Source organism: Haemaphysalis longicornis, unplaced genomic scaffold (genome assembly GCF_048455015.1).
Source record: "Haemaphysalis longicornis isolate Haplotype H1 unplaced genomic scaffold, Haemaphysalis longicornis Haplotype H1 scaffold_12, whole genome shotgun sequence".
NCBI classification, from domain to species: Eukaryota; Metazoa; Arthropoda; class Arachnida; order Ixodida; family Ixodidae; genus Haemaphysalis; species Haemaphysalis longicornis.
The window spans coordinates 1517937-1533515 of NW_027526225.1; the positions used below are offsets into that span (position 1 = coordinate 1517937).

A 15579-nucleotide genomic window follows, 5' to 3' on the forward strand; every position below is an offset into this window, starting at 1 on the left:
GCGTTATGCAGGAAACCTACAGGGAGAAAAAGCATGCAAAAACAGCACAACTCCCACTGGCGCTGTTTCAGGCAGGGGGCGCACGAGCACTACGGAGGCGGGAAATTTGAATTGCTTTGGGTGGTAGCAGGGAGCGGATAACGGCGCTCCAACCCATTGTGGTGAATCCCTTTCGGTGCGCTTCCGTCTGCTTTCACGTTGAGTAGAATGGGTTTTTTATTCGAATGTGTGCGTCTGGCACGTACGGATGGCCGCGGACTAAGCCGAAAGCAGATATGATGACCCTTTCTAAATTTTAGTTTCAGGTCGATGCACTCTAGGGTTTTGCCCTCGGGAACGTAAGCCGGTAAACTAAGTTCCTAGCCGTATTGTTTGAAAACTATTAGTGTATCGGTCGCCTTCTTGGGGTAATCGACTGTGTCCGTAAAAAAATCTTCCAAATAGCGAAATGTATTTCACTCCGGCGAACACCGTTAAATATTTCTATCGACTAATGTCAGAAAACGTCAATGTCTCAACAACAGTTTTAAAGCTCCTTTAAATTAAAGGAGAAAGATGGTTGAAACGCAAATCTTTCTGCTCTGCAACCAGAGTCAAAGTCCAAACTCCAACCTGAATCGACTGTGTCGGAATGGCACTTCGGATAAACGTGCACTTATAAAGGCTAGGGTTCGAGAACCGATTTTTATCACTGGGAGCTTTTGTTTTCTTGAGGCACTTAAAGTACCTTCGCTGATCATTATCAACGTTTCATGAGACCGAGTGTGTAAACTTAGCTTTGCTGCAGTGCGGTTTGCTGCGGTGCCGAACGCCTTTAGTGAAGCGTAGAAACCTTTGCTTTGAACTTTGTCACAGCCAGAAGACTGCTAATTGAGTCGTTTTGGCAGCGATGGGAGACCGGTTAGGCCTAAATCTTCCACCAGGTTTCTCTCACCATTCTGTGTCTCGCGAGTGGACGAGGCGAGCCATTCCGCTGCTTTTCATTCTCACTAACAAGAAGACAGAAGGAGACAGAGAGAGTTTCGCTCACCAACACGAAGTTGAGGCCGAATATTGACACTCTAGGATATCTACAACTGGGGATATCTCGGCTTCTCGTGCAGTCCTCTACTCCATTTCTCTTAAAAGGGTCATGAAGACAGAATTCAAGTTTAGTACATTAAAGAGGCTGTTGTTTAAACATAAATACTTCACCATTTTTTTTCGCTGTCGTCAGCTGGCATGCGACTTAGGAACTCATGCGCTTCCTGCAGCCGACGAATTTAAATATAAAAATTTCGGCAGAAAGACTCCAGTTGCAGTAACTGAAATTGAAAGTTTAGTGCCGTAGTGCTGGGAATACCTATTATCTCCTCCAAGGTTGCTCCTTTCTCTGCTTTCTAGTTTCGGCTGTTCGCCCTTTCCCTCCTCCAGGAAAGGTAACTAGGCTCTAGCCACGATAACTCCTCGGCCTTCCTTCTACTTTCTTTTTTCCTTTTTTCGTTCATTAGTTCCTTCCTTCCTTTTTTCTTTCTTCCTTCCTTCCTTTTTCCTTTCTTCCTTCCTTCCTTCCTTCCTTCCTTCCTTCCTTCCTTCCTTCCTTCCTTCCTTCCTTCCTTCCTTTCTTGCTTCTTTCCTCCCTTCCTTCCTTCGTTTCTTCCTTTTTCCGTCCTTTTTCCTCCGTTTTTTCCTTCTTTCGTTTTTTCCTTCCTTCCTGTCTTTTTGCTTCCTTCCTTCCTGTCTTCCTTTTTCCTTCCTTTATTTTTTCCTTCCTTCCTTCCTTCCTTCCTTCCTTCCTTCCTTCTTCATTCCTTCCGTCCATCCTTCCTTCCTTCCTTATCGCCAAGTGCAGAAAAATAGCGCAGATATTAGGGTAAAGAAATTCAAGGGTGGTGACTCACTATTCATTTTGCGAAACTTGCTCTATGACTTAATATCAATCACCATGCATAGTGCCTATGTCATCTGTTACAATAAACTGAAAAAAAAACTAAAACAGAATCTTGTTTCTGCGATTGGTGCCTGCCGACATAAGCCATCGTCAAAAAACATTACCAGGAGACTGTAGTGGTCCTCCAGTTCCGTTTGACTGTGTGGCTCTCATAACAACGCTATTTGTACCAGTGCATAATGTATCACTCCTGTCCGTGTTATGTCACTGTAGCGCGAAATTTGTAAGTTGCTCAATATTTCTCGCGCCTTTTCCGGTAAAAAAAAAACACCTTTCGGGGCTCGAATGGAGCTGTGGGAGTTTCGAAAGTCTAGTTTTTTCAAATAGAACAAAGCTGTGTTTTCTTTTCCTGTCCCCTTGCAGTGCTATGAGCACCATATTACTAAATGCACCGCACGAAATGTTCTGGTACGTAGTTGAGTGCATATACCACCGCGATGTCCCTGCCAGAGCTCGTCTAATTGGCTGTGTCCACAGTGCCAACCGATGGTATACAGGCACTCTAGTGAAACGACGTCCACCTGCGTTCAGAAGAAAATGCCGCCTCTGACACTTAGTTGTCCCTGACATAGCATAACGTTATCTTATGTAGCACAATTTAAAGGACCGAATGAACTTGTCTCAAATACCAAAAACTAAGGTACCCATAAAAAACAATTTAATTCAGAGATGAAAATGAAAAAAATCAAAGGAACCCATAGCTGGACTGGTACCACTGCTCTTTGTGTCCCGAGGAAGACACCTCGACTGAAGCAGCATGAGCACTGAACAGGGCGTACGCGATGAAGGTGTTTGTGTCACGGAAGGGAGTTAATTTGAAGGAGCCGCAACAAGCGTTGTTCCGTTCTAGAAAGTGAGTGGTGGGCTTAAAGGGACAGACAACCGATTTTTGTCACGTATATTTTCTTTATCGCAAATAAAAGGGCATTACTTAAAACACCTCACCCCCGTAACCGTGCATGCGTTTCATAGTAAGTACAGACAGTCGTAATCTGAACTTGCTTTGGGGGTTATATCACAGCATGAACGTACCTAAAGCATTAAAAACCACACGAACAGAAATAAATAACAGCCGAAACGGACTAACAATGGTTAAAAGTCACGGTGTTGAAAAATATTCAACCGAAATAGCCGAAACCGACCTAAAGGGGAAAACTCACAAAAACGTACAAGAAGCAGTAGCTGAAAGTGAACAAAAGGCAACGAAAATACCCCACATCCCATTTTTAATTCATAAAGATGTCATAAATAGATGATATGCGGGATAACAAATGTTAATATTCAAATGTGAGAAACCCTTGAAAATGAAAAAAAGTGCGGTAGCGGGATTCGAACCCGGGTTAGTATGTTTGCTTTGTAGGAGTTACACCACTACGCTACAATAGCTTTTTTTTTCTTTAATACAACTACAGTACAAAAGCAAGCTGATCTGAGCGGTTAAGTTGAGGGCCACCAGCACGTGGAAATAGCTTCAAACATGCCCCTAGATGGCGCCATACGTCGCATGGCTCTGCTGACTAGGAAACGACTATACGCAACCCGGAACGGCTTTGATATTAGATCCCTCGAACTTCTGAAATCGCAATGTTTAGATCTACGAGTCATACGCGTCCCACAAGAAGAAATGCTGGCAACCATGTCCAAGAGCCGCGGGACGACATACTTTTCTCTGTACGTGAAATTCCTTCTCATTCCTTCATGCGGTTTTTGAATCACGCGTTAAAATCGACGGAGCTGTTTCACGTAACGTAGTGTCACGTTTAGACGCCGCATGGCGCCAGCTTCCACACTTTAGAAACTTTAATGCGAAATTGAAATTTTTTCCGCCGGTTTGTTTGGAAATGTCTTGCGGTTACCCCAGTATACAAATCAGTAGTTTTCATATGAGCTAGAAAGCATGCATGCACAAAAATCAGTTGTCTATTCCTTTAAGGTATTTCTGATGGAGAAAGCGGTAGTGCGCGGGGACAATCGTGTGTTTAAAGGGGCCTTCAGACAAAATACACGTTTGTTTTATTGGAAAGATTCCGTGTTGTATAGTGCCCCCAGCGCTTGTCGGGAAGCAAACGATTCTTTATTTTCTGCGAAAATATTCAATTTAAGCTGAAATTTTGATTCTCGTGCCAAACATGTGTTTGAAGCACATTTTCAATTACATCATAAGAACAGGTCTTTCAGCTAAAATTGGTTAAGAGCGGATACTTGTTTGCTGTTAGTCAACCTAGATTGCGGCACCACACCGCGGCAAGCCGTTTTCTGCCTTTGGTTGTTTGGTGACCGTATTTAAAACTGGCTTGTTTTTGTTGGTGGAGAAAATAATCGCTTCGTGAAACACAGTGCACGCTCGACAAATACCGTTACGTAAGACACCCTTCCTTGCGTCAATCGGCCAGTGTAGTCCGAGACAACCGCCAAAGCCTCGCAGTGCTCTGCATCTATGCCAACCATACGGTGCGCAGTACAATCAGCAGTACACATCGGTTCTTCTCTGTTTAGGCGTGCTTTCGTAACTTCCACCGTTTGTCCTACCGTTGTCACTCATATGAAAAGAATGTGCCTATATTTAGGCGCAAATAGCTCGTTCGGCATGCTTAAAGGCTCTGCGTAATTTTAGTTTGCTTTTGCCGGCCGCTGCCAATAACAGAGCTGACTGGTATGACATTATAGGTTCTGTTGCGGGAAATGAGCTAGTGGGTCGCATGGCCGTTCCCTTTTTTTCTAACGAATTATTTAGGTGACTTGAGCTAAGTTTGCATCGAAAATGGTGTCAGCATGATTCTAACGAAGCAATCTTTTGAATAAAACAAACTTGCATTTTGTCTTCATGGCCCGTTTAAATAAGGCTATTACTGGATTGCGCTCCGAGGTTAGAAATGACAGAGAGAGAGAGAGAGGGCGAGAGAGAGAGATCGAAAGAGAGAATAAACATCTTTAATTTGGAGCTTAATGGTGTAGGATGGGGAGAGCACCCCGGGTTGGGGGCGTCCGCTAGTCCGGGATGCCCTGGTCCTTGCTGGCTGCCCGTGCCCTCTCTATCAGCATGCGCTGGGTCGAAGGGCTGAGCTGGACAGCCGGTCCACCCACTGCTCGTACGAAGGACGGGGATTGGGTGTGAGGGATCGGGATTGTTGGCACTCCCAGATCAGATGGTACAGGGTGCTTGGCTGGGGTCAAAAGTGGCATGTACTATAATACCGGGTGGGGTAGATATGGTGGAGTAGGGTACAGTACGGGTAGGAGTTGGTCTGTAGCCGGTGGAGTGTGGTCGCTTCGGCTCTGGAAAGGTGGGGGTTGGGCGGGGGGAACCGTCGACGCTCTTTTCTGAAGTGAGCGAGGATGTCCGCGTAGCCATTCAGTGTGTGGGGGGCCTTCTCCGTGTCTTGGCTCTCTTCGGAAATTGCCCGAAGGGTGTGTACTCGGGCAGTGGCGTGTGCCGCCACATTTCCGTCGAGAGACTCCTGTCCAGGGGCCGAAACGATATCAACGTCGGGAAGCTGTGTGATGACATTCAGGATCCTGAGGGCTAAGGGTGATACGTGGCCGAGCTGGTAGTTTCGGCATGCTACTTGCTAGTCCGTAATGACTGCAACGTATTCGCTTTTTGTTGCGGCTGCTAGGGCGATGGCGATTTCCTCAGCGGTGTTCGTAGAGGGGGTAGATATCGTGGCGGCTGTGACCTCGGTTCCCTGGTGGTATAAAACCAGGACTGCGTGCGGGTTTGCGGGTGTAGCGTGCGGCATCCGTGTAGCGTGTCGTAGGGTTTTCTGCGTGTTTCTTCGTAAGTGCATCGACCCGTGCTTGAAATGACAGAGGTGCCTGTTCTGACAGTGAGATCTCCAGCTGCTGTGTACGTCGCCAACAGGAATCTCTACGCCACAAAGACAGTCGCTCTGCGCTCTCACAGCCTTCTCTAAAAATATCCAATGTAGTCTGACGGCACCCTAGACACCCGGTTACTTTTCGACACCGTATATCTCCTGCGTGCGCCGCAGTCGCTGACGCTGAAAGTCATAACATTTTTGTAGCGTTAGCTACACTGGCCGAGGTTTAGCAGTTTCGCGTGGCTCTTGGAGAGCCGTGCTGCGCATGCGCGAGGAGCAGAGACGTCTCAACGGCGCACAGGTGGCGCGCCGAAGCCGCCGCCGCCGCGGCTGGATTGGATTATATTGTATTGTATTGTATTGGAAATCGCTTTAGCAGCAGTAAGCATGAAAATCAGCTAATCCTAGCCAACCAGGAAACCCAAGAATTACCAGCTGAACCTTTGCTCTCGCTACGTATATCCTGGCATAGCCGAGCTAAGCCACTGCTAATTTTTTCACACATTATTGGAACACTGATGAGGGTTCATTCTTTTCTTGCACTCCTACAGGGCAGATATTTTCAAGGTGAAACATTTTTTTAGTATTTTCTTCTGGTTCCAGGCGATTTGTTTCAAGGAATAATTTGCCCCGAATTTTATTATTGATTATTTCACCAATTTCAAATACAGGTTGGCTGATCTAGTGCTATTATATTTTGTGTGGTTTACGTGCCGCGGCGCATGCGCAGAATTCTGAGCCGCGCTCAGTGTACACAATATTAAATTTTAATTCTTTCTTGATTCTTCAGTGTGCACAACTGATGTTTGTGAAAAACTTTGCCTGGAGAAATATCCCAATAGCGCAATACTGACTCAGGAATGCAGTGGCTACTATTGCATCTGTAAATATTCTATAGGTAAGAAGTTCGTGAGTTAAATGCCACGCTTTCATTGGTGATGTTATTATTGTTACCTGTGTGTGGTTTACTGTTATTGGTGCTTGCTTATAAGTGTTAAGCCCTTATTTTTCCCCTAACCGTCATGTCCTTGTGCTGTACGATGGTGGAACTCTTGTCACCTAAAGTTTAGCATGAACTTTATGTTTTTTTTTCGTATAACAGAGTCAGAGCCGGATGACTAAGCCGTGCACTATTCAATGTACCCGTATATAATATCCATAACAAAGGCACTTGAAGGTTTAATTTTAACTTGTGGAACAATAGGTTTGCTGCCGAGGGTGACGTCAAGGAGGAGGTGGAAATAAAATTTTATCGAACTGTAGGCGTCCCTCGGTGGGGGGTCTCCAAGTCCAGAAAGCCTTGATCTTTCCTGGCCCGCGGACCCTGTCCAAGTGGACGGGGCCCTTGGGAAACGAAGGATCAGCGTCTGGTTCCAGGCGTTGCTGGTCTTGAGGGAGTGAGTGGGTCAGCCACACGTTAGCTGTACTTGCAAGAGAGGGCATATCATCCGCTGAATAGAACGCCGTTGTATTATCAGCATACAGAAGGATGTCTTGGGTACCAACAATAGCCGCTATATTGTTAACATAGAGTAAAAATAAAATTGGGCCTAAATAGATCCTTGCGGCACACCAAAAAATATTTTATTTAACTCAGCTTTTTCATTGTTAACAAAGACATATTGAGAACGGTTTGATAAGTAGTTTTACAGCAACTGAAGGCAGATACCTCGCATACCATAGCGAGGTAAGTTTGCTAAACGTATGTCGTGCTTAAGGAAATCAAATGCTTTGCTGGATTATAAGAAGATTCCCAGAGTCTAAATGCAGTTTTCTAGGTTTGTAACTATTTTATCCCTAACATTAAGAACTGAACTTCCAGTAAATTTACCTTTCTGAAGTCAATATGGGTGTGGAGATGTCCCTGCATGTTTCTTTAAATGATTTGTTAATCGCAGCTCAATTACTTTTACACTATATTTCAAAACAGCGGGAGAATGGATAACGGCCGGTATTTGCTGAAGCAGTCAGCAGTGCCTCCTTTATACAAAACACACACTTTTGAAATCTTCATTTTATCAGCAAAGTACAAGTGGAGACAACTAAATTGATTATATTACACAGTGCGTCGGCAAGAAGGTCAGACACAGCTTAAATTGGCTTTGCGCTAATGTCTTCAAACCCACACTAATTTCGTTTTATACTCTTTATTATCATCACTATTTCATCGAGAGTAGCCGGAAAAAGGAACAGTGAATTGGAAAGGTTGCAAGAAACACAATTTTCAAAACCTCCAGTGCTCTGTATTGGTGGGGCTGCGAAAAGCAGGAAGTGCGTATTAAATTTATCTGCCAGAGCCTTGCCTCGAACGGTTCGCCCAGATACTGCCTTTGCACCCAGAAAAAAACGGTTCGCGAAGTAACGAATAAATACTTAAGCGTACGTTTTTTGCGAATCATACAGTACATCAAAAAATTTGTTGGTGCACTAAATGCGCGAGTTCTTCATGTCAGCTGGAAGATTTTTCGAAATTTTTGGATATTTCGACATCCCCAGACATGATAAACTTATCAAACAGTAAATTACGTTCCTTGTTTTCTTTAGCAGCTCTCCGTTATCCAGGGCTTTCTCGGTCTTCTTTTTGTTTTGTTTTTCTTGGAAATGCACGTTCGTAAAGTTCTTTTACTTTCTTTAACAATATATTGTATAAGTGATGTTGATTGTTTTCGGATGACATTTGCAATTAAGTGTGGAAATACTGATCGTGAGAGTCCTCCATTACCCTAATCTGTAAACATTTGTTTATCGATTTGAGAACTAACGAAGAGGTTTTCGGAATGAAACAATATGGATAGGTGATCACTCAAATCGCTTGTTATTGTTCCCGACTTCGTTTGACTTTCATCTAGGTTGGTTAAGCATAGATCAATTAATGTTTCGCATGTCCTGTAAAATGACTGGGTGCCTTAATGAAGTTTGAAAAGCCACAAGAAATCGCCATTTCAGTGAATTGGTGAGGAGAATTGGACAAAAGCAGAAGATTAACATTTAAGTCCCCTTATATCACAACACTCATTTTTAGCGCTGAAATGTCTTCCAAGACAGGTTCGACCCGCCGTCGCGGCTCAGTGGCTAAGGCTTTGCCCTGCTGAGCACGAGGTCGCGGGTTTGATTCCCGGACTTAGCGGCTGCTTTTCTGATGGAAATGAAAAGCAAAAATGCCCGTGTGTACGAGATTTCGGCTCACGTTAAGATGCCCAGGTGGTCAAAATTAAGCCGGAGCCCTCCACTACGGTGTGCCTCATCACCTTCTTGCGTCGGCGCGTTAAACCCTACAATCAATCAAATCAATCAACATATGTTCGAACAACTGATAAAATTCTTCGAGAAATCCTGGGGGAGGTCTGTAGATAACGCCAACAATAAGTTGGCTGGTTTTCACAAACACTGATTCAAATTCAGGGTTCACAGTAGTATATTCTGGAATTATATCATTAAAAAATGTGTTGATGTGCAGAGCGATGCCTCCACCCTTGTTGTTTTTCCTGAATAATAACTCACACTTGCACCTTTCATGCTGAACAACCTCGTCACAGTTTGAGAACCATGTATTTCACTGAATGCTGGAACATCGAAGTCATTTTTTATCGAGGAGAGAAAAGTATTTAATTCGACTTCTTCGTTTCTTTGGCTGCGCGCGTTAAAGTGATGGAAGGAAAAAAATTAGAAATATTTGACGTGACATAACAAAAAGAGTCAGCATCATAATTCTGGAACTGTGTAAAGACGGCTGTAACAGGGTTTAGGCCGTGTGAAAAACTACGCGAAGCTTCTTGTGTCTTTTTTTCTAGGTCGGTTTCATCATGGATGCAAATCACTTTATCGCCATCAAAATTTCGTGCAAGAACTCTACCGTTTCTCTGCAACAGAAACCGATAACCGAGCTCTATTCCTTTGTTTGTTGCTTGTTATCATATCGACCTTGTCATCTAATACCTAGTGTTTGAGCATTCTCCACAGCAGTTCTCTGTTTACGTTGTCATATGCCCCTCTAATGTCCTACAACGTAATCCATATTGGTCTATTTGGCGCTTTCACAATTTGAATGCATTGTGTTGTAACGAACAGTTTATCACCCAATAGCCTGTCGTGTTTAAATACATTTTGGAGTTTCCCAAGGATTTCATTTGCTCACATCACTGCTTGAATTTCTGATTTTATCGCCTGCAATACCAATGTGTACACTACCGACGTTACTGTGAGTGGTCTGTATGAATCAATACTTGCTTTGCGTCCTCTGCTTTTATATATTAAATTCAGCCTACTTTCTAGTCAATCATCCGGTATTTTTTCGGTTTGTATCACCGTATCTATTGCCCTCATAACCGACTCCTTAATTTAAGGTCCAAGCTGGTTTATCAGCCGCATTGGTATTCCTTCCGGGCCCACGGCTGTTTTTGGGGTAACCTTTTGCACTGATTTTTTCCAATCAAGGTTGCTGGAACTTATTTCCCTTTCCGTAGACCTCCGTGGCCCTGATGTTATCGGCGCAGCCTTCCCTACCTATATTTCCCTAAACATCTCACTAATAATTCGACGAATATGCGCCAACGCCTTCTCTCCCTCAAAATGTTTCCCCTCTTAATCTATCAAGAATTTTTGATAGATATAATTTTTTAAGCTTAGTAATTTTACAAATCCAAAAGTTCTTGGATGCGCTTTTATCCTTCTTCCGTATTTCTGCCATCCATTGTTTGCTTTTCTGCTTGATCTTTGCATGCACTATTTTCTGCGCTTCTATTTTTTTTCTCGGAAGATATCCCATTGTTCCTTCCCTACCTCTGTTTCCGTACTAGTTTTTTGAGCCTCTCTATACTCTGTCGATGCCTTTTTTCGCTGGTCAATAGCCTCTTCTATTTCCGTATTTCGCCAGCTTCTCGGCTTTCTCTTCCCTTTCCATGTGTTTCCTTGCTTGGCTTCATTCATATTACGCTTTATGAACGCTAATATTTCGTCGTAATCCCAATTGTTGTCTGGGATTATATTGATTTCGTCTTCCATCATATCAGCCATGACCTTCAACTGTCCATTGTTCAAATTAGTTCCTCCGATTGTACCTATTTCTAAATTTGTCCTGGTTGCGCCTCCAAAGTGCAATGTAACCCGCTTATGGTCGCTTCCTAAGCTGTCTGTTCCGTTTTCATCTAGCCTTATTTCCCGACACCTTTCGTATACTGTCTCGGAGACCAGACTATAGACTATGCTGGACTGTCTGTTACCGCTTCCCACGTTATTTGTCCGTCACACTTGCTTTCCGTGTTTACTATTACAAGCCGGTTTTCCTGACATAGACCTATCACTAGACCGTTGTGATCTGTGTATCCATCCAAACCTTTTATGTGGGCATTCATATGTCCAACTAACATTATTTCACCCGAATCTTTCAACTCGTTTATATCTCCTCTCAAACAGTTTACCACTTCCTCATTTTCCTCCCTAGCTCTGCTTCCGTTCCACAGATACACAACAGGAGATCAGGTATTTTTCCTCGTGGTGGTGCCTCAAACCTATAGATGCTCTTTACAGCTTTCATGCACGCTCGCCAGTCGGCCACTTGTTTATTAAGCACGCCAACACCTCCCCATCTCTTCATTCCTGCGGTCCGGTTGCATTCTTCCTAGACATAATTCTCTATGACAGGTAAGGCTTCAAAGTCTCGGAGGGGAGTCTCGGCTAAAGCTTACACGTTTATTTCTTCCAGTTCAAGTTGGTTTTGCAGTTCTATTTACGTATGGGGATTTCTGCCTCCTTGTCTATTTATGTAGCTGATTAAGTATTATTTATTGCATGTTTTTCCTTTCGCTTTCCGCTACGGAGTCTATTTTTGTTTCTAACAAAATTGTTCGCGCTATTGTTTCCGTTTAAATCGGCTCTGCCTACGTTCTCAGCTTAGTCTATAGGTTCATCGGTTAGCTGTATAGGCCTGGCTGCCTCCTAGTGGTGAGCGCGCATACGTCCCTCGCTTCCCCTTTGTCGCCTCGTTTGCCTTCCTGAGCTGCGCGGGGCCCCCTAAAAAAGCTACCGCTCTCCCACCTCAGCGCAACCCCACCTAGTTCGCTAGCCTGAGGCTGAAGTGAATCCCGCCCCACTGAAAAGCTTGCCTATATCCAATGCTGCCAAGTACCCTGTTCAGGTCTATCACTTCAAGCCCAAGTTCCCTGCCGCGCCCTGCCGCGCCTCAATCTCGCTGTTAACAGCGAGTACTGCCCGTTCGGTGTGCACGCTCTGCTTTGTCACCTGCGGCACTGTGCAGACTGCAATGGGCACATTTGGGGCCGCCGCCCGCAGGTCCCTTACCCCCTTAGCTATCGCCTGAAATCAAAAGCGCTCCCGGCGCCACCTCGCAGCAGCGTTCATCATCAAAAGTAATAAAAGGTTGCAGTACCTGGAATAATTTTCTTTCCTGAACAGTTGATTGCATTCTTGTCATGTAAAGTATTGTATATTGGTACCAATTTCTTTCACCGCGTATTTGTTTCGAAATAGGGAATGATCCTAGCACCTATTATCTACGTAAACATGTCAAACAGCTTTGTAGTGTTAAGTGAGTTCACCATGCAGACAATGAAAAAAAGAGTAGAAAAACTGTCCTTTAAAAGCTGTCTCATATGTAGAGGAAAAACGCGCACGTGGTTACCAAATTATGAAGTCATCAATAATGGAAGTTAGTCATTTTTGAATACAACTCGAAACTTGATACCGATTAAGTACGTTTACCTTTTATTATCTGCACTATAAACGGCAAGCGCAAGTGGTGTCAACTTTCTTGTATATTGAGCAAGACAACGCACATGCTTAAAGAATTAAGAAGTCATCAGTAATAAAATTAGCCACTTTTCAATAGAACTAGAAACTTGATTCCCAATCACTATGTTTGCATTTTATTACCTGCGCTATAAACGAAAGCATAAAGTTTTGCTGCGACCGATGTCTTGAGCTGTTTTGTAACGCAAATCTTCGTTTCCCCAGCCCAAAAACAGACCATAGGCAAAGGTAACGCACGAGTGGAGTTGGAAAGAAAGGCATTTTTTGTTGGATAAATCAAGACGTCGAAATCATTTCTAACGACCGGCGTTGCGTAAGAAATCCAGAGTTTTATGCCCGAATAAAGATTTTCACAAAAGTTTTCAGCCAGATTGTTTCAATGCAGTTAAAAACGAAAACCCTTGAATTAAAAGAGCGCTCAAATGACGACACAAAAAACGAAGAACGACGTGACAGATGGGACAGAAGCGCATCTCTCTCGTCATTCTTCGTTTTTGTGTCGTGTTTTTAGCGCTCTTTTTATTCAAGCGATATACACCTACTAGCCCAACCGTGTATTTTGCTGTGTAAACAATGAGGGGAGCTCACACTAACGCGTAATACTTGAAGGTAGCGAAGCTGTGCGCAACCTTGGCGACCATGACGACGGTTTAAGTCCACGATGCAGCCGATCTGCTTCTTCGCTGCCGCAACAAACTTTACTCCATCATTGTTGCTTTAAGTGTGAGCTTCATTCATTTTTTTAGAAGTAATAATCATTGGAGAAAACTTTGGAGGGGCGCACGCTATGACGTCTCTTTCTTGTTCCGAGGAAGTCTTGACCCGATTGCAGCTAACGGTCGAGATTTTTTTTTTCGGCCAATCTTGGCGAATCTCCCCACGTGTATGCTTGGCTTGACAAGTGTGCGCCGGGGACGCTGGGATGTCCTCGAGAGGCACGCACATATGTGCGCTCATCATTTCCTTGGTTTTTTAACTGCCGGGCGGTTGCTGCAATCTTGGCCATTCTCTCTACGTGGGTGCGCTCTCGGCAATTACTTAGTAGTTTTCACTGCGGACAGGAAAAATTGCGATTTGTTAAGCAGCTTTTAAGAGGAATTCTAATGCAAATATGCATAAGAGGAATTAAGAGGAAGAGGAATTCTAACGTTAAGAGGAATTTTAACGAAAGAGGAATTCTAATAAGAGGAATTCTGTTAAGAGGAATTCTAACGCAAATATGCATATTTGCTGCGCCGTGTTTTTGTGCCATACTTGGCTGCCAACATGGTGGTGAGCTGCAAGACAAAATCAGAATATTGATTGCTATGGAACAATAGTGGTCTCTGTAATTGATTCATGTCTTGCTCTACTCGTCCACATCCAGTACCAATTTTATACAAACACTAAGGTGACCGAATAAGATGAGCTGGAAACTGCTAGCTCGTGTAGCCATTATCGTAACTGATCTGTTTCTGTGTGTGTTACCAATACTGGGGGGTCCCACTGCAGTATATTACTCTGGGACCCCATTCTGTATTATAATAACTACATTCCATGATGTACCGTACTAAGATGGTAAAATCGTCAAATGGTACAAGCTATTGTATTATAAATTCCACAGCGTTATTAAATGCTATATAAATGTGTGTGTACAGAAAAAAATATATAGATACAGTAATTCCTTGTTATCAAGAAGTGGTAAAATCAGCTGAAAATTTCTAGATAAGTGGAGATAAGCGTGTTCTAGTTCAGCAAAATGCCGAAACTTTGTAGCCAGGTCACTGAAATAAGAGCTAGTGCTTGTAGCAAAAGCTCCACTGCACAAGCGAGGGCATTATGGCGGCAACGAACAAGCCACTACAAAAAAATGTCGGTCATGACAACCCAAGACGAAGGAAAAGGAAGGTTAAAGGTCGCCTTGTAGAACTAGCCAGTGGAGACAGGGATACCCTAGCAAGTCGTACCCTGCATGCATACACAGACGCGGCAGTTGAACATGACCCGGTCTCACTCTGCGCGTACAGCCTCGTAGACCGAAGCGCAAATGCACATTTGCGCTTTGCGAAATTTCCAGCTGAGAAGCCATTTAAGGGCCATCCTGCTTGCTTCGACTGAACTGGCAGGCAAGCATCCATTCACCCTCGGCCCTCCCGAATGCGTAATGATTTGCAAAAACTTAATGGACTCAATTCGCGCCCTTGGTTCACGCAAAACTACTAGCCGCACCATCAGCAGAATCGAGAAATTCATTGCTGAGTCTCCTGCAATACCAAATCCGATGGGTCCCTGGACATGATGGGATCGGAGGCAATGAAGAGGCCCACAGAATGGCCCGGGAGCAACTTCGTATTCACCCTGAGCGAGACTGTTTACAATCCGCTGGTGCAGATGCGGAGGCCAACATCGACACAGAGGACGGTGCTGCTTTGGTGAAAGCCGAGCGAAAGGCCGGTCTTCAAAACAAACTTTTTGAAGACCCCAACCCCTTGCCCCCGGATTCAGCCGTTGGGCAACAGTGCGGCTGAGGCGTATACACATAAGAACGGGCACGGACCTTACGCCTAGCACGACTGACCTCTTCTTCGGGCGTAGAAAGAAGTACAGCACTCCAAACTGACAGAAATGTGGTACCGATCCCTGTGCAGTGCGCGATACCTCCTGTGGGAATGTTCGGCCCTCAGTGTTCCTACAGTATGCGGCCTAAGGACACTTGGCCCGCTACGACTGCGGGCAGACTATGAACTTTGGGTTAATCCACTTGGAGCCCCACCTCACAGGAAGCACCTGCTGGACGCTCTGCTGATTTTCATCAGAGAAGCCGGCATTGAGGACTGCTTCTAGTTGCCTTTTCCTGTTCTCTTCACGCCTTATTTCCTATCCCACTTCTGATTCTTGACGAAAGCCTCCGGTCATGTCAACGGCACTTCTCTCCCTGTTTTTTTTTTTTCAATAAACGCATGTTCAATCAATTCCTTTTAATGAAGCCAAAATAATTTGCAGGTAAACAAATTTTTAGTATTGCGGAAGAGAGAACTGCGTGATGCTCGCCTGTTTCGCTTTCGCGTCTAGTGCTAGAAAAGC

The 15579-nt window shown here is 44.3% G+C and overlaps 1 long non-coding RNA gene across 1 annotated transcript in view; it reads left to right on the forward strand.

Annotated features, from left to right (window-relative positions):
• LOC144161831 (uncharacterized) overlaps positions 1–12863 on the forward strand; it is a 34511-nt gene extending 21648 nt beyond the window's left edge. Inside the window, exons 4-5 of the long non-coding RNA XR_013320498.1 lie at positions 6542–6649; positions 12721–12863. This is a non-coding gene — a long non-coding RNA (uncharacterized LOC144161831). The remainder of the gene's footprint in view (positions 1–6541; positions 6650–12720) is intronic.
• The last annotated feature ends 2716 nt before the right edge of the window (positions 12864–15579 follow it).